General features: G+C 49.1%; 1 protein-coding gene across 1 annotated transcript in view; it reads right to left on the bottom strand.

The window, feature by feature from the left end:
• The window catches only part of LOC119381769 (Down syndrome cell adhesion molecule-like protein Dscam2), a 400,583-nt gene that overhangs the window by 263,110 nt on the left and 119,451 nt on the right, over window positions 1-18,022 (bottom strand).

Below are 18,022 nucleotides of genomic sequence, written 5' to 3'. Positions count from 1 at the left end.
AGTAACACCGGAAGAGAACGTTAGACCGGAAGTGCGTAACCTTCACTTCTTTTACTTTTCTTTGTATTGTACTTATTTTCTTGCTGTTTACTTCACTCAAAAATTGGATATCGTACATCATTCCCCGTTACAGAATGTGAACGCAAGAGTAAAGTAATGTGTTCAATATAAAGAGAGACCCTCGCGAAGTTTCTTCGGTCCCTTTCGTATGTTTTCCAACGTTTTTGAACAGTCGTGGTGATCACGCTTCTTGAAGCGCACGCCACCGTCTCAGACATGTCTTTCAAATGGAGCACGAAATCGGCCTTGCCTTTTGTTTCTATACGTATCGAGCGGCTTGGGGAGCAGGCACTCGTCTTGCTCGGTACCGACGAAGCATGTAGAAGTGCGTCGTCCTGCCCCGCATTCCGGATCTGCACGCGACTTGCGCGTTACGGATCGATCGTACAATAAGGTGCCAACAGACCTGTATCCTAGCGTCAACAGTCTCGAAGGTTGCCTGTGCCACGAACGGGCCACCAAAACGAGGTCACGTTTTTAGGGTAAACGCTGTTAACATTTTCGTTTCACATATTTAATATTATTACCAAAACAAATATCTCCCCGTGCCCCTTCCACCCGCTTGCTGTACCAAGCTCTAATTACGTGCGCTAATAATAACATCTGGCTCGATTAAACTATCGTATTTTACTCGCATATTGTCAACACTGCTTAACTTTAGTTAGCACTGTGTAATGTCGCGTAACTATTTTTATTTTAGAAATTTTAGTTTTTGTTGCGTCTCGTATACATCACTTGCATGTGTTACACCGGTGTTTCTACTGCGCGGCGATATGGTTGCCGCAATATATTGCAAGCGCTGCTTATTTGCGATTATTTGCTGTAACAATTTGGTCTACGTTAGTGTCACTGCTGTGCGGAATGCGTTAGTTTCTCTATTCATAATCACTTACAGAATGCTGAGCAATTGGTTCTGAAACTCCGGTATTTCCTTTATTAGTAATAATAATTAGGTGAATAAATAATAAATGGTGGTTGACCTCACGTTGACTTTACGCTGTTCTACCAGTAACATTGTCTGTGTTTAATCTCTGCCTCGTGGTTAAGTTGTCTACGAATTTTTCTTCACAGCTTTCGAGGGAAACGCAGTGGCTTTTTTATGAGGTGGTGGCCTTGGTACACCGTGGTAACAAAAAAGAAAAAAGAAAAAAAGGCAAACAACTACCAACTCGACCTACGACCCGCCACTGTGGTTTAGTGGTTATGATGCTCGGCTGCTGACCTGAAGGTCGCGGGATGGAATCCCAGCCACAGCGGCCGCATTTTTATTGGAGGCGAAAATGCTGATTGCCCGTGTACCTATAGGTTTAGGTGCACGTTAAACCCCAACAATCATTAATATTGAAAACTAGACCCACGTCGGAGTCTAAAATTGTCGCTTTGAAACGTAATTATCAATTATTACAAAATTAATTTTCATTGTGTGTAGCTCATTGGAATTGAGAACAAATCCGTGCGCGTTTTATTTAGCAAGTAATCCGGAATTTGTACTTGTCATTATCCTTCTGAGCAGCCTAATATTTGAAGTCAACCGCGGCAGCTCGTGCGCCTGCGGCGCTTAAAACTGACGGTGTATTCAACAACGAAGCCAACGAGGCAGCTCTGAGGCGGTCGATATGAGACCGGCACGTGAGTAGTGAATATTCACTAAGAACACCCAGCAAGGCTATTCGCGCGCGAGACAAAGTCTACGACTAGCTATATGTATACTGTGCTAACATATCAGCATGCTAGAAATGCATATGATAACGGTGCTTTTATATGCAACTCCCTACCGAATGACGATAGATTAGCGCTTAGTTCAGCTGGACATATAAGGAAAAATTCATTGCACAACCCACCCTCGCTTTTGAGGCAGCCTTCATGTTTAGCCGATTGTAGGAAACAAATGGGTTTTTAGTGCTTTTCTGTTACATTGTGAATTTTCTTCATATATCTCGTATTCACAAGCCCCTGCATGTTGTGCATTTGTAAGGCATGACACTAACCATCTCATACTAGCAATCATACGTGCTTTGTGTATAAAGTACACTTGCGTCAATATTAACAATCAATCAATAAAAAACCAAAGCCTTAGTACTTCTGAGGGAAGTGAAGGCTCGCTTATGCAGACTCCATGTATTCAAACATGTATGTTGCTCATTTTCTTTTCAATCACGCTTTATATGAGGTTTATTAATGCCTGTGTAATGTAGGAGAACAGTAACACTAGTTTCTGTGTATTGTTGCGAAAGTATTATTCTATTGTTCCTATTCTGATTTATTTTGTTGTGTGTGTGTGTGTGTGTGTGTGTGTGTGTGTGTGTGTGTGTGTGTGTGTGTGTGTGTGTGTGTGTGTGTGTGTGTTTGTGTGTGTGTGTTTGTGTGTGTGTGCGCGCGCGCGCGCCTGTGTTTTCTATCTGGAGTACATGCAAGTGCTTTATGATGGGATTTCTGTGCACGGCGTATTCGCAAGTTTGGTTTTCATCGGGACTGTAGCGTCGACCTGAGATTCTATACTAGATAAACCTCAGCACGGTGAATATACCGCTGTTGGCAGGAAACACGCGTAGAATAAAAATGTGCGCTCATAGTGTAACTCTGCGAGTACAACAGAACGCATGTGCAATATGGATGAAGTATCGAATGGGGTTTGGATATACAGTACCTTTACCCTCGGCGTAGGAGGTTAGTATTTTTTAATCAACAAGTATATATATATAGTATAATATATATATATAATATATATATATATATTGATAAGAACGAGGACACAGAGACAGCACCCGTTTCCTGGGCCGGCTATGTTCTATATTCTGTCTTTCGTCTTCCTCTCTTTGCACTACGCGAATTCAAGCGCGTGCCGAGCGCCCAAACCACGGTGCCGTTCTTCGTCATTACAATATATATTTATTTATTTGCTAAGACGGCTGCAAAGTGTCAGGTGCACACCTCGTGTTCGGAGACGCGCGCCGCGCTTGCCATAAAATCTGCGCGAACAGATCCACGCTACTTTCGCGTCGGCCTTGCTACAGTCAAATTTATTCCACGCTAATGTATTCTAACAGCATTCTGCATTTATCAGCCACGCGCGCGTTTTGTGCCCGTTAGCACGCAACTCCCATGCACAGGAAATGTATGCCACCAGCAACCCAGTTGCATTTATACTACGCACGCAAAGCTGTTCGATTTGTGTCGCAAAAGACAACGACAAGTTTTTTGCAATCTCTACTCCCCTCTCGTCTAATCTTGATGCTTTACATTGGAAGGAACCCTTTCATTAAACATGAGTGCAGATTACTTTGGCTCACGTCGATATCTCGGGAGAATGCCTTCGTTTATCATCAATCATCACCTTTTGGGTGCCACGCAGGGGTGCTCGCTCTGTTGGCACGGGTATTACGACACCATGTTCGGACCTGCGATACCTGGTGCGCTAAGCTGTACACAGCCGTGGTTTGTGGAACGGTCTATGACGATGCAAAGGGGGCCGCTGTGCGCGCTATCTCAACTGTTATGTGCATTTCGTCACGTCCAGCGTGGCACCCTCTAATCGCTTAGTGGCGCATTACTGACGCTTCGTTTGCGAACGTCACACGCACGTCGTTATCTGGCGTTTGTCCAATATTACGTCATAGTTGCCTCTTAAACGACACTACAAGACGTCGTAAGATCAAATATATATATAAAAACGAGCTGTAGTTGTCGCCTATTGCGCTGCCGTGCGTTTTGCAACGCAGCATGAATTGCGCCGAGAAGGCAGTGTCTTTGCCGTCACGCTTGCTGTGTCGCACTGGCTATGTAGTACATGGACCTACTGTTTTCTTTCTCTTTCTGTCTACTCAACTCTGTCCTTTTTCAAATCCATATTAACAGCGAATCTTGTTATATGCCGAACGTGTTCCCGTCAGACGTTCGCAGAAAAACACCGCCGAGTGATGACGTGATCATGCGTAGCCTAGCAAAGGAGAGAAGTGGAAAGGAGGATGAAATAAATAAATACCACAAAATAAAATTTACTAGCGAGGCGGGATTCGAACCCGTGTACCCACCGTCTGAAAGCGAGCGTCGTAACCGCTGGCTTCCACGCGCGATATAACAAAACACACATTTATGGGAACCATATGATTGCGTTGCTATGGGCGGAGGATAACGAGAAAAAAGAAAAGAAAGCAACAGAGAAAGGAAAAGAAAGAAAAGGAAAGAACGGAAAGAAAGAAGAAAAGAAAGAAAGAAAGAAAGAAGAAAGAAAGACAAAGAAAAGAAGAAAGAAAGAAAGAAAGAAAGAAAGAAAGAAAGAAAGAAAGAAAGGAAGAAAGAAAGAAAGAAAGAGATAGAAATAGACATAAACAAAGTGTTGAAGTGTTTATTAGACGGCAGTCAACGATGCTCAATGGCGACAGTCAAGGAAGAACACGGGCTCAGAGCGTGGAGAAGTCTGGAGCGAAAACGACGACGTCGTCGAGGTAGCAGAAGCACGTGTGCCATTTCAGGTTGCGCAGAATAGTATCCATCATGCGCTCGAAGGTGGCGGGCGCATTACACAGCCCAAACGGCATGACGTTGAATTTGTACAAGCCATCGGGCGTGACAAAGGCGGTCTTCGGTCGAGCGTCATCAGCCATAGGTACCTGCCAGTACCCGGAGCGCAAATCGATGGATGAAAAGAATTCTGCTCCTTGTAGGCTGTCAATCGCTTCGTCTATTCGCGGTAGTGGATACACGTCCTTACGAGTGATTTTGTTGAGTCGTCGGTAGTCCACACAGAACCGCACAGAACCGTCCTTCTTCGCAACGAGAACGACAGGAGACGCCCAGGGGCTGTTAGATGGTCGAATAACGTTGCGCCGAAGCATGTCGTCGACTTGCTCTTTGATTACGCGGCGTTCTGTGGGAGATACGCGATATGGACGTTGCCGCAGCGGCGGTTGGGCGCCAGTGTCGATGCGATGCGTAACAACGGGAAGTGCGGCCGAGAGAAGTTTGAGCCGACTATCGAAGGAAGCGCGAAATTCTTCCAGAGGCCAGAAGCTGGGAACGCTGGACCGGCGTAAGGTTGTCAGCAATGGAAGAAGCAAATACGTCATCGGGCGATGAGCCATACGTGGTAACAGCACTGAGCGTACTGGAACTGGGGCAGTGTGTGTCATCTGGTTCGTTCATAACTTGTGCTTCTTCGAGGGGTTCCACGCTGCCGAGACATTCTCCTCGCACCAACGTAACACTGTACGGAGATGGGTTGATAACAAAAATTGACGCGCTGCCCTGAGCGACTTGCACGGCCGCGAAAGGCACCAGCAAGCCTTTCCTCGTGCAAACACGGTCAGATGGCGAGAGGAGTGCAACGGTGTCGGAGAGACTGGCGCAGTAGACGGACACCGCCGTTGACGAGTTTGCAGGCACTTGGGTGTCGTTTTTGACGAGTACCTTGCTCACAGACGATGGACAGTCAGCCGGCTTCAAATCAGAGAATGGTGAGAGCTCTATTTCGGCTGGTGCGCAATGAATCACGGCGTCGTGGTGGGCGAGAAAATCCCATCCTAGGATGACGTCGTGAGAGCATGCTGGAATTATGATCAATTCGACGGCGTACAGAGCATCGTTAATCATGACGCGAGCTGTCCACACCGCTGTAGGGTGAATACTTTGGGCGCTGGCCGTACGAAGGGAGAACCCGGGAAGTGGCGTCGTCACTTTTCGCAGTAATCGGCTAAGTTTGGCGTCAATAACGGATACGGCGGCTCCAGTGTCGATAAGGGCAGATGCGCGAACACCGTCCACAAACACGTCTAACACGTTCGATGGGCTTCGCTGAGGGCTTTCACAGTTCAATAGCGTCGCAGCCCTTGCCTCGTGGACTGCGACGACTTGTTTTCCTGGTCACCTGCGACCGGACGTGGCCGCATCGGTGACAGTGATCGGCGTCGTGGTGACGGCGAACGGCGTGTAGATGGAGCTGGGCGAGACGACGGTGACATAGGCGGCGGTGAACCGTAATACGGGCGGCTTGACTGGCTGGTGATGGTTGAAGCGACACGAGGCGGCTGCACGCGATTGCAATAGCGGGCAACATGACCGGTGCAACCGCACGCGAATCAGATCGGGCGGTTGTCAGAAGTGCGCCATCGGTTCGCCGGGGTAGGTCCCATCCATGACGCAGGACGCGGTGGACGAGGCGTCTGCTGATACGACTGCATGATGGGCTGCATCGGTGGCCTAGGAATGACGTCGGCAAACGCAGCCGGCACACTCGCTTCGAAGGCCTGAGGCCTGGCGACGGCTTCGGCGTAAGTAAGTGGGGCAGCCACAGGGATCGCTTGGGGTGACCTGGCTAGAACTTGCGCCTAACTGATCGGCGCAGGCGCCGGAGGGGGCTGGTGGTATTCCGGCATGACCTCCGCGATTTCCTGCTGAATAGCGCGGCGTAAGGGAGGCAGCAGCGTGGCCGATGGCTGTTCTACATTCTGCGGGTGAGGGAAGGCCAGTAGCGAGAACTGGCGGGCAATTTTCTCGCGCACAAAAGGCTTGATCTCGGCGAGCAAGGCGGAGTGATCAGAAATGGCCGACAAGCCAGCGAAATCTGCGGCGCGTGATGCAGGTCGACGGGTCAGCAACCGCTGCCGGCGCAGCTCCTCGTAGCTTTGCCAGAGCGTGATCACCTCGGCCACAGTACGAGGGTTCTTGGCGAGCAGCATAGTGAAGGCATCGTCGTCGATGCCTTCCATAACGTTGCGGATCTTGTCAGACTCAGGCATGGCTGCGTCGGCTTTCTTGCACAAGTCCAGGACGTCTTCTATGTAGCTCGTAAAAGACTCACCGGTCTGCTGAGCTCGTTCACGTAGACGTTGTTCGGCTTGCAGTTTACGAAGGGCAGGGCGGCCAAACACGTCGATGATGGCGGTCTTGAAAGCGGACCACGTGGGGAAATAGGTGGCGTGGTTGTTGTACCACAGGCCCGCCACACCCGCGAGGTAGAAAACCAGGTTGCTGAGTTTGCCTGCCTCGTCCCATTTATTGGGTACGCTCGTACATTGCAAGCCAGTCCTCAACGTCGGTCCCATCCGCGCCGGTGAAGATAGGAGGGTCGCGGATGCGGGGACACCGGGGCAGGAGGTCGTTGTTGGAGGAGGCGTTTGCTGAGCAGCGTCTTGAGGCATGGTAGTTGGTAGGGTACGGGATCTAAGCTCCAGGGGCATCGAATGGGAGCACATTACCTCCACCAATTTGTTGAGGTGTTTATTAGACAGCAGTCAGCAACGATGCTCAACGGCGACAGCCAAGGAAGAACAGCCAAAAAGGACGACCCACTAGAAGGCTATAGAGAGCGCAACCCATTACTCATCTCAAAGGCTTCGCTACAAAAGAGATAATAATTGTTGGGCTTCAACGTCCCAAAACCACGATATGATTTTGAGAGACGCCGTAGTGGAGGGCTCCGGAGATTTCGACCACCTGGGGTTCTTTAACGTGCACCTAAATCTAAGTACACGAGCCTCAAGCATTTTCGCCTCCATCGAAAATGATAAAGAAAGAGAGAAAGAAAGAAACAGATAGAAAGAAACAGCGGAGCTCTTTAAGAGAGAGAGAGAAAGAGATACGAAGAGGAAAGGCAGGGAGGTTAACCAAGCTTTGGCTCGGTTGGCTACCCTACACTTGGGGTCGGGGAAAGGGGGAATAATAGAAAAGAAAGGGTAGAGAAGAAAGAAGAAGAGTAAGAAAGAGATGGATGAACAGTTAGCTTGAAACTACACAACACGAACTCGCGCTGTTAGTTCACAGGCGCCCGAGAAGTCCGGTGGTCCTCAAGAAGCAGAACAGGACTTCCGTGGCCTTGCGCATATGTAAGACCGTAGGCCAAGGTCCCAAGATCTTCTTTTCTGTCAGTGGTCATGAATCCAGGTGGTCTTGAATCTAGTGGTCTTGAATCTACGAATGCGCGTTCGTAAATGCCACGCCCAACCACATGCGGCTCAGCAATGTTGCATCGCGCCGTGAGAGCCCGGATGACAAACGAAGTTGCAAATTTGGGGCAATCGAATACAGGTGCGCGGTGGAAAAACCCTGCGTATTCCATTGTAGAAGAGTGATATGGTGTGCAAGTGATTGCAGTCGCCACGCGGCGTCCGTTCTCAAGAATGGTATGGATGTCCACAGGTCTTCTTGGTCATGAGCCGATCGTGGAGCTTCATCCGCGCGGTCATTGCCGACAATTCCACAATGACTCGGCAACCATTGAAATATAATATCATGTCCTTCCTCGAGCGATTGGTGGTAGTCGTGCCTTATCTCGTACACTGATTGTTTGTGTAATCCGTGCCTTAAACCAAACAGTAGTGTTTGTAAGGCTGACCTCGAGTCGCAAAAGATGGCCCATCGATTAGGTGGCTGTTGAAGAATGTACTTGACCGCACATTGAAGCGCGGCGAGTTCTGCTGCTGTCGACGTCGTTCTGTGCTGTCGACGTCATGTGAGAAAACTTGAATTGTAACAATACGTCACGAGATGGAACAACCACCGCTCTGGTAGAGCTTTTGGAATTAGTGGAACCATCGGTGTAAACATGCACGCGGTCTAAGTTGTTTTCGTCCAGCAGATGCAAGGCACGCATGTCACCGCTAGCCCTGAAGCTCTTTAAGCTTAGCTAAACTCCGGGCGCCGTTGGCACAATCTCGGGTTGGTATGCGGCACTGAAAGCGGGTATGTGTCAAGCAGCTCCTAGCGTATCATATATCCATGCATAGTATAGTATAGCAAAGGAGGTGAGAAAGGGAAGTAAGGGTGAGAAGTGATGTTAAGGTGAGGAGGATGAAAAGGAGGAGGGGAGGAAGTAAAGCGTAGCCTTATATGGTGTAGTATAGCAGTGGGTGGGAAAAGGTAAGTTAGGGTGACGAGGAATTGTATGAGGGCGATGAGAATGGAAAGGAAGATGGAGCGCGTAAAGCACAGCATAGTCTTGCATAGTGTAATATAGCAAGGGGTGTGAAAGAGAAGTGAGGGGGAGGGGGAAAGAAAAGAGTAGAGGAAGGATACCAGCTCTGGTGCTTCCTCATTTTTCTCACCACTAGCGTGTAGCTACACCAATTTTTTTTTTCATTGCCGTAATGCAGACAGCATATCCGAAATAAATTATTCCTCTCGTGAATTTGCTTATACCTTTTCTCTTTTTTATTGCTCTCACTCGTAACTGTGCACGGCATTCGATGATCATTCTGCTGTAGCCGTAGCGATAGAACAATGACCGAAGTTTCCCATTTATCACAATTAGTTTAATTCATTTTTTAGACAATAATCGGGTAAGCTGTGCTGTCTTCTGTTTCTTTTTCTTTGTTCAACAAATTGGAGTGTGCGTCACTAAAAAAACCGTTGCGAGTAGCGCTAACGATTGTCGCACTCTTTGTTGTGTTCCGCCGAGTGGAGAACGTTTTTTTTTTCTTTTTTTTGCTTACGCGCAGTGGAAGGCGGTAGACTATATCACGTTGAAAGCCGCAATGCAAAAATCTGTCACATGACGGTGAACGAAAAGCCCTCTGCCGTCATTCATAACGGTTACGCCGCGGAATCATCAACCAAAAATGTGTTCTTGCCGCTGGCATGCAACAGACACAGTAGTTCCGACCCATTTTCTTCCACATTATCAATCACGACGCCGAAACGACATGAAGCTACACGACACACACAGACCGTATCAAAATTATCTTTGCAAATGTTGTTTGCATAAAATGCAGTGAGTATATATATGCGTAACGTAACAGGATGTTTTTGGTGAATTTTTCAGTTTTGTAATCACTCCACAGCAAGCAGTTGTAACCGAACAGCACAGAATAGAACGGAACAGAACAGAAGAACCATTCTCTTGTTTTTACTTGCTCTACTGCAGAATTACCAAAATCGGCAAATAATGCCCAACTAATTAGGTATAGAGTCAAGTTAAAGCGAGAGGCGGTTCAGTGTTGAACTTGGCATCCAGTGAAACGCGTTAAACCCACGCATTATTAGGAGAAGAAATCGCTCAGCTGAGTTAAAATACACCGAACGAGATTTGACTAAAGACGCAGTCCGCCGAAATGAAGCGATAAGGGCGTCCTCTGAAAGAATCTACCAAGCTCACTGCGGCTGATGCTCGATCACCGAACGCCTCGACGGCGCATAGCTCGCCTTCCAACCCCTTCACCAGCTCGTTCGGTTTACTCAATATTCCGAGGAGGTTTACACATGCTTTCTCGGATCCCTGCCTCATTCATCATCCTTACTTTAAGCGCTTTTTTTTGTTTTTTCTTTTGCTAGACCTAAATTAAATACGTCAATTTTTCAGACCTCTTTTTCTAAAGCCATTCTTCCCCCAGGTGTGTCGCGATTAGGCGATGAGTCACTCTTAAAGAAAGAACGTGAAAAAGAAGATCGTGAAAAAACACATCCGGGTCTCTGAGCTGCTCCCGCATTTTCTCGAAGCGTCTCTTACGGAGCTAAGTAAGTAGAGCCGCGGGGGACGAACTAGTCGAATGCTTTATTTGTGTTGCAGTGTCGCTCAGCGCAATGGCAACAGCGTATCTATCGATCGGGCTTTTCTTAGCCGTAGGCTAAAGCGGACGTTACGAGAAAATGCGTAGGCCTGCTCGGTGCGAGCAGGGGCTCCGACGGTACGGACCCCGCTTTCAGGCTTTGACCGAATTTAAATGAAGTCCTTCGCTCGACAGGCGAGCGCTGCTCGCGGGCACACACGCGCCGGCTGCGAGCAGAAATTGTTAATCCCGCGAGAATCGAGTTTGTATCGATTATTTTTTGTCGTGTTCTGGCAAAGGTAGGCGGACATGCTGGGTCGATGGGTCTGCATCTCGGCGCAAGCGAAATTAGGTAATTACGCAGAGAGTGGGCGTACATATACAATCGCGCGCTCCCAAGCTAGTGGTTGCGGTTACCATTTGGCGTTCTCCCTGTTGTTATGTAAGGGGCAACGAAGCAGCGTAGATGTTAGGGATATACCGTCTAACGAGCGTCCTACGTAGTTTCAGAGAACGTTGCGTTCGAAGCTATAGCATTCGCAGAGTTCCCTACAGCATATCGTTTCGTTTATCGCGATGCTCCTTTCGGTGTGGTTAACCGTATCGAAGTTAGTTATACCTAATAAGGACTGGACAGAGTTCAGTATCAGTAGAAAACGTTGCGCGTGCAATCCGGCCTGGAAGTTCGGCAGCTCCAAATTGTGGCAACCGCTATGCAAGGAGGGATGTTTGTGCCAGATCAATGCGGGCTTGCAAAAGTTGTGGTGGGGAAATCGGGCCATTAAAAAACTCGTAGATGTTACACCACGTAAGCATTGTTTAGGATCGGTTATTTGTACAGTAGCTGTATCGAAATACGTGTTGATAAGCATGGAGAAGGAATGATAGGGAGGTGCGATGTACGGGGTTTCTTAACAGGCAGCGAAAGTTCACATTTCTAAGCCCATCAGAACGTTGTCGCCACGACAAACACCTTTGACCGGCTGTGTCACATTGAACAAGCGGTCAGGAGCCGATAAGAGCGGGTTGAAGAGTACTCAATAAAACGACTTTGACGTAGTTATGCATTAGCAGGAAATGTTACGAAATTCCTGTGACGCGCCTCTGTACGAACATGCTCCGCTATTAGATGTTCTGCTCAAGCCTAAGAGTACGCGGAGCAAAATTGATTCTAGCGTTTCACGAGCCGAAATTACACAGCAGTTTGTCGATTGTTCCTTATTCATTTTGAACACCACAGGTTCTTTGGCATCCACATTGAATACACTTTCAGTACATTTCAATTTCTACTCTTTCAAAACGTGGTCACCGTGACAGGGGATCAAACGTACTATGGTGATACTTTCGGGGACAAAACATTCACATTAGATAGAGAAAATTAAAGACTATTCAGAGGCCCTTACATCTAATTACGCTTCGGATAACTATTCTATCGGCGAAGAACGTTAAAGCGACTAGTAGCCTAATTGTGGGCGCTACTTTTTTACGTGCCCAGTAGCCGCTTTTAAAGAAATACGCGGCAAGAGGTCAGTAATTATCGATTTTCCGTGCAGTGCAGTGCATCGTGCCTAAAAGAGTTGAGCTTGCGATAGATGTATTTATGCTTGATATGGAAGCACGTAACCACACAGACGCACTCTCGCGTGGTCCTCTTTCTCTGCCTTCTCCTTAGCGCGTATGCATTTTAAATGCATTTCAAACGTGTTGCGAATGAAACGCAAATCACGGGTGTCCTAATGGTTTTCTAAAGTAACCGGTGAGAGGCTGCGGGAAAACTCGGGCTCGGCAAGTGCGTACCTGCGAAAGAGATCAATAATGTCGTTGGTTTATATTCACCCATAATTTTTATCGCTTACGATCCAGTGCACAATGTCGACATCAGTTTCAGTCGAGCTAAAGTGTCTTCGGCTCCACGGTGGGCCCTGTTCTATTCATTTACAGCCACTGATGAGTGTGATTGCGAAAGAGCAGAAACTTAAGTGGCTGCGAAGTCTGTTCACCACTCTAACGCTTCGGCAACGGATGGATGAAATCATTACCATACCCATTAACTCTGAAATAAATGACCCGAGGCGCATAACAAACCAGGACTCCCGGTTGATCGTATATATTTTATAAGCGTGTTCTTTGCTGGGAGCCTCTACAGTTGTTTGACCATGAGAATAAAAAAAAAAAAAAAAACGAGCGCTCTTCTAAAGAGAATGTTTTGCGGGTTCCGATATTCAAATAGTGTTGGTTATGCTACCTGCAGTACACGATGTTGTTATGCAAGACATTTTTATTCTGACAATGTGTCGTTGATTATTCAACAGGCACTTTGAATAAAAAATGCATCGTTAGCTACTCAGTTCGCAGTGACCATCTATACAGGTGCTTGAAACCGAGTTTTCTTCATATTTTTCTAATCTCCAGATGTGCCTGGCGCATGCACGAAACGGAGAGGTACTGTTCGCTTCGCTTGCGGTGGCGTGTTCCGTAATCGCGGCATGGATTCATGAATTACATAATATTGTCACGTGGTCGTGACGTCGACGAAGACAGCAGTCGGCGTTTGTAGGATGAAACTGTTTATTTGGCCGAACTTGTGGCCGGAAAATGAGAACTAGAACTACAGCAATGCACGCTGTACAATGATAGCGGCGAACAGGGCGTCGTCCGTCGATCAACTGACAAGCGCTCACGCGCGTCGGCTTTTATACAGGCGCTATCGAACTTTCCAGCAATATCGCTGGTGGCGGCGTAATCTCTAGACAAAGCTGGAACATTCGCGTGCGGGGCGCAATCTTAACAAACCGATCTACTACAATCGCGATGCTTCTAGAACACTACTTCGCGGACAGCGTCGAGCGTTGATAACCGTCTCTGCCGGTCAAACCCGAATACATCAAAACAAGACAAGAAGTGGGCGTGGCAATGCCCCCCTCTGAAAAAGCATCGTCCCGATGCTTGTGAAAGAACATAGAAAAGAAAAAAAACAAGTGTATACACAAATAAATTACAATAACAAAGGAAAAAAAATAGAGTCCCCAGGCTCGCTAACGCGCGAAAAACGGCTTAAGGCGCACGACATGGACGACTTCAGGTCGCGCACGAGCGCCGCTGAGAGTTCGTAATGCCGTCTGGGACAACCTCATAGTCGAGTGTGCCTAGGCGTCGAAGTACCCTGTACGGTCCGAAGTATCGTCGAAGAAGCTTCTCACTAAGTCCTCGTCGGCGTATTGGCGTCCATACCCATACACGGTCACCGGGTTGGTATTCCATGTGGCGTCGTCGAAGGTTGTAGCGGCGACTGTCAGTCGTCTGCTGGTTCTTGATCCGTAGGCGGGCGAGCTGTCGTGCTTCTTCGGCGCGCTGTAGGTACGTGGTCACGTCGATGTTATCCTCGTCGGTCACGTTTGGTAGCATGGCGTCGAGCGTCGTTGCCGGGCTCCGTCCGTAGACCAACTTGTATGGCGTCATCTGCGTCGTTTCCTGTACGGCCGTGTTGTACGCGAAGGTCACGTACGGAAGGATGGCGTCCCACGTCTTGTGTTCGACGTCGACGTACATGGCCAGCATGTCGGCGATGGTCTTATTTAGACGCTCGGTGAGGCCGTTGGTCTGTGGGTGGTACGCGGTGGTGCGGCGGTGGCTTGTGTGGCTGTATTCAAAGACCGCCTGAGTCAGGTCAGCCGTGAACGCCGTACCTCTGTCGGTGATGAGAACCTCCGGGGCGCCGTGTCGAAGGACGATGTTCTCAACGAAGAACTTGGCTACCTCAGCGGCACTGCCTTTGGGCAGGGCTTTTGTTTCGGCGTAGCGGGTGAGGTAGTCGGTAGCCACGACGATCCATTTATTTCCGCAAGTCGACGTTGGGAAACGGCCCCAGGAGGTCCATCCCGATCTGCTGGAATGGTCGCCGAGGAGGCTCGATCGGCTGAAGGAAGCCTGCTGGTCTTGTGGGGCGGTGTCTCCGTCGCTGACAGTCTCGGCACGTCCTTACGTAGCGAGTGACGTCGGCGGCCAAGGCGCGGCCAGTAGTACTTTTCTTGTACTCGTGCGAGCGTTCGGGAAAGTCCGAGGTGTCCAGCCGTTGGGTCGTCGTGCAGGGCATGCAAAATTTCTGGTCGCAGTCCCGAAGGTACAACGATAAGGTAGCTGGCTCGGGCCGGAGTGAAGTTCTTCTTTACGAGGACGTTTGTTTTCAAGGAAATGATGCCAATCCTCGCCTGAATACTTTTGGGACAACGACGGTCCTGCCCTCCAGGTATTCCACTAGACCCTTGAGTTCCGGGTCGGCTCGCTGTCGTTCGGCGAAGTCTTCGGTACTTATGGCTCCCAAGAAGCTGTCATCATCCTGGTCGTCGGGCGTTGGTGGGTCGACGGGGGCACGAGACAAGCAGTCGGCGTCGGAGTGTTTCCTTCCGGACTTGTAGACGACAGTAATGTCGAATTCTTGAAGTCTTAGGCTCCACCGTGCGAGGCGACCTGAAGGGTCCTTCAAGTTAGCTAGCCAACACAAGGCGTGATGGTCGCTCACAACTTTGAAGGGCCTGCCGTAGAGGTAGGGGCGAAACTTTGACGTAGCCCAGATGATGGCGAGGCACTCCTTTTCTGTTGTGGAATAGTTGACCTCTGCTTTAGACAGCGACCGGCTAGCATAACTGATAACCCTTTCCAGTCCGCCCGTCCGCTGCACAAGGACGGCGCCGAGTCCCTATGCTGCTTGCATCAGGTGTGAATCTCCGTATCGGCGTATTCGTCGAAATACGCAAGTATCGGAGGTCTCTGCAGGCGTCGTTTAAGTTCATGAAATGCTTCGACTTGCGCTGTTTGCCACCTGAATTCGACGTCGGTCTTCGTGAGCTGCGTTAGTGGCTCGGCGATCCGTGAAAAGTCTTTGACAAAGCGTCTGTAATAGGCGCACAAGCCGAGAAATCGGCGCACGGCCTTCTTGTCGGTGGGTGGCGGGAAAGCGGCGATGGCAGCTGTTTTCTGCGGGTCTGGGAGCACTCAGTCTTGCTGATCACGTGACCCAAAAACAAGAGCTCCTCGTACGCGAAGCGGCACTTTTCTGGCTTCAGGGTGAGCCCGGAGTTCTTGATTGCTTGAAGTACGCATTGAAGTCGCTGGAGGTGTTCGTCGAAGTTCGAGGAATACACAACGACGTCGTCCAAGTAAACAAGACAAGTCTGCCACTTCAAGCCAGCTAACACAGTATCCATGACTCGTTGGAAAGTCGCAGGCGCCGAGCAAAGACCGAAAGGCATGACCTTGAACTCGAAGAGGCCGTCCGGTGTTATAAAGGCGGTCTTTTCTCGGTCTCTCTCGTCGACTTCAATTTGCCAGTAGCCGGTCTTGAGGTCCATCGACGAAAAGTAATTCGCGTTGTGGAGTCGATCCAGGGTGTCGTCTATCCGTGGGAGAGGGTACACGTCCTTCTTTGTGATTTTGTTCAGGCGACGATAATCGACGCAGAAACGTAGGGTCCCATCCTTCTTCTTCACTAACACCACGGGAGACGCCCACGGGCTGTTGGACGGCTGGATGATATCGTCGCGTAGCATTCATCGACTTGTTTCTTAACGGCCTCCCGTTCCCGCGTCGAAACCCGGTAGGGACTCTGACGGAGTGGTCGAGCATTTTCTTCTGTTATGATGCGGTGCTTAGCAAGGGGTGTTTGTCGGACCCGCGATGACGACGAGAAACAGTCCCTGTATTCCTGCAGAAGGCGTCGGAGCTGTTGCTGTTGGCGAGCGGAAAGACTTGGGTTTACGTCGAAGGGTGGCTCAGGGATCGTCGTCGTAGCTTCGTCAGAATCTGAAAAGGCAAACGCATCGCTGACGGCCAAGATTTCTTCGATGTATGCAATCGTCGTGCCCCTGCTCAGGTGTCTGTATTCCTGGCTGAAGTTCGTTAGCATCACGCTTCCTTTTCCTTCATGCAACCGAGCAATGCCCCTTGCGACGCAAATGTCACGGTCTAGCAGCAAACGCTGATCGCTCTCGATGACACCTTCGATGTCTTCAGCTTTTTTCGGTGCCGACGAAAATAATGACGCTGGAACGCGGCGGAATGGTCACCTGCTCTTCTATCACATTCAATGCATGGTTCCCTGGCGTCGCGTGGGGCGGGAGCGCTTTATCTGGGGTTAGTGTTATCGACTCGGACCTCAGGTCGATGACGGCGCCGTGTTCACTTAGGAAGTCTATTCCAAGTATTGCATCCCTGGAGCAGTTTTGTAGGATTACAAAGCTCGCAGGATAAGTCCGGTTATTGATGGTGACTCTCGCCGTGCAAACACCAATCGGCGTTATCAGATGGCCTCCAGCGGTGCGGAACAAACCGATCAAAAAAGCACTACGAAATGAGAACTAGAACTACAGCAATGCACGCTGTACAATGATAGCGGCGAACAGGGCGTCGTCCGTCGATCAACTGACAAGCGCTCACGCGCGTCGGCTTTTATACAGGCGCTATCGAACTTTCCAGCAATATCGCTGGTGGCGGCGTAATCTCTAGACAAAGCTGGAACATTCGCGTGCGGGGCGCAATCTTAACAAACCGATCTACTACAATCGCGATGCTTCTAGAACACTACTTCGCGGACAGCGTCGAGCGTTGATAACCGTCTCTGCCGGTCAAACCCGAATACATCAAAACAAGACAAGAAGTGGGCGTGGCAATATATAATAGTGAGTACTAGCTGCAGGTGCCGGCTTATCACGACGGCGAACAAAAAGTGAGCACAGGAGGCCAGGGGCAGGAATAAGTTCGTACAAGCGGGAATTTTGCGAACTCCGCCGCCGTTTCTATCTCTATGGGCAGAAAATTATGCAACAACGAACTACCATTTTTCCTAGAGGCATGTAACGTAAACGTACAATTGATTATGGCACAAGAGAGCACTCATTATAGTGGCACGGCTGTTACATCCGTGCGATGTACAATGCTATGTGAAGTTACGGAAAGCGTACAACGCATTGCACGTTAAGAACATGGTGGGCGCATGAAGAACATTCGCCGCACCTGATCGCTCGCTTCGCTATTTTGCAGCGTCTATATAATGCTCAGCTGCCGAGTTTGAAATGTCCGTACTCGGCTGCAATAGCCGACATTTCAAAAAGAACCAAATGCCGAAGTTATGTAGTCGTATTGTAGTACATACTACAATACTACTACTGCGCGTTTACCAAGATTTAGGTGCACGTTAAGGAACCCCAGGTGGTCTAAATTTTCGGCGCCCTCACTTACGGCGTCCCTCATAATCATATCGTGGGTTTGGGACGTTAAACCCCAACAATTGTTATTATTATGAGAAGGGATGTTGGTGATGTGAGTCATACCTCAAGAACAGCAATGGAAGGGATGACTAAGGTGGCCACGAAGAGAGGCGCTGGGAAAATTAAACTTGTTTTCAAACTGCGGTGTAGCGTACAGAGGCAATAAAAAGAGAAAAAGAAAATGACCACAACTCAACGCCGCTCTGAGGGCCGGCTTCCAAC

This window comes from Rhipicephalus sanguineus, chromosome 2, assembly GCF_013339695.2.
Source record: "Rhipicephalus sanguineus isolate Rsan-2018 chromosome 2, BIME_Rsan_1.4, whole genome shotgun sequence".
NCBI lineage: Eukaryota > Metazoa > Arthropoda > Arachnida > Ixodida > Ixodidae > Rhipicephalus > Rhipicephalus sanguineus.
Note: the sequence above shows the minus strand (reverse complement) of the source record. Positions and strands in the feature narration are given on the sequence as shown.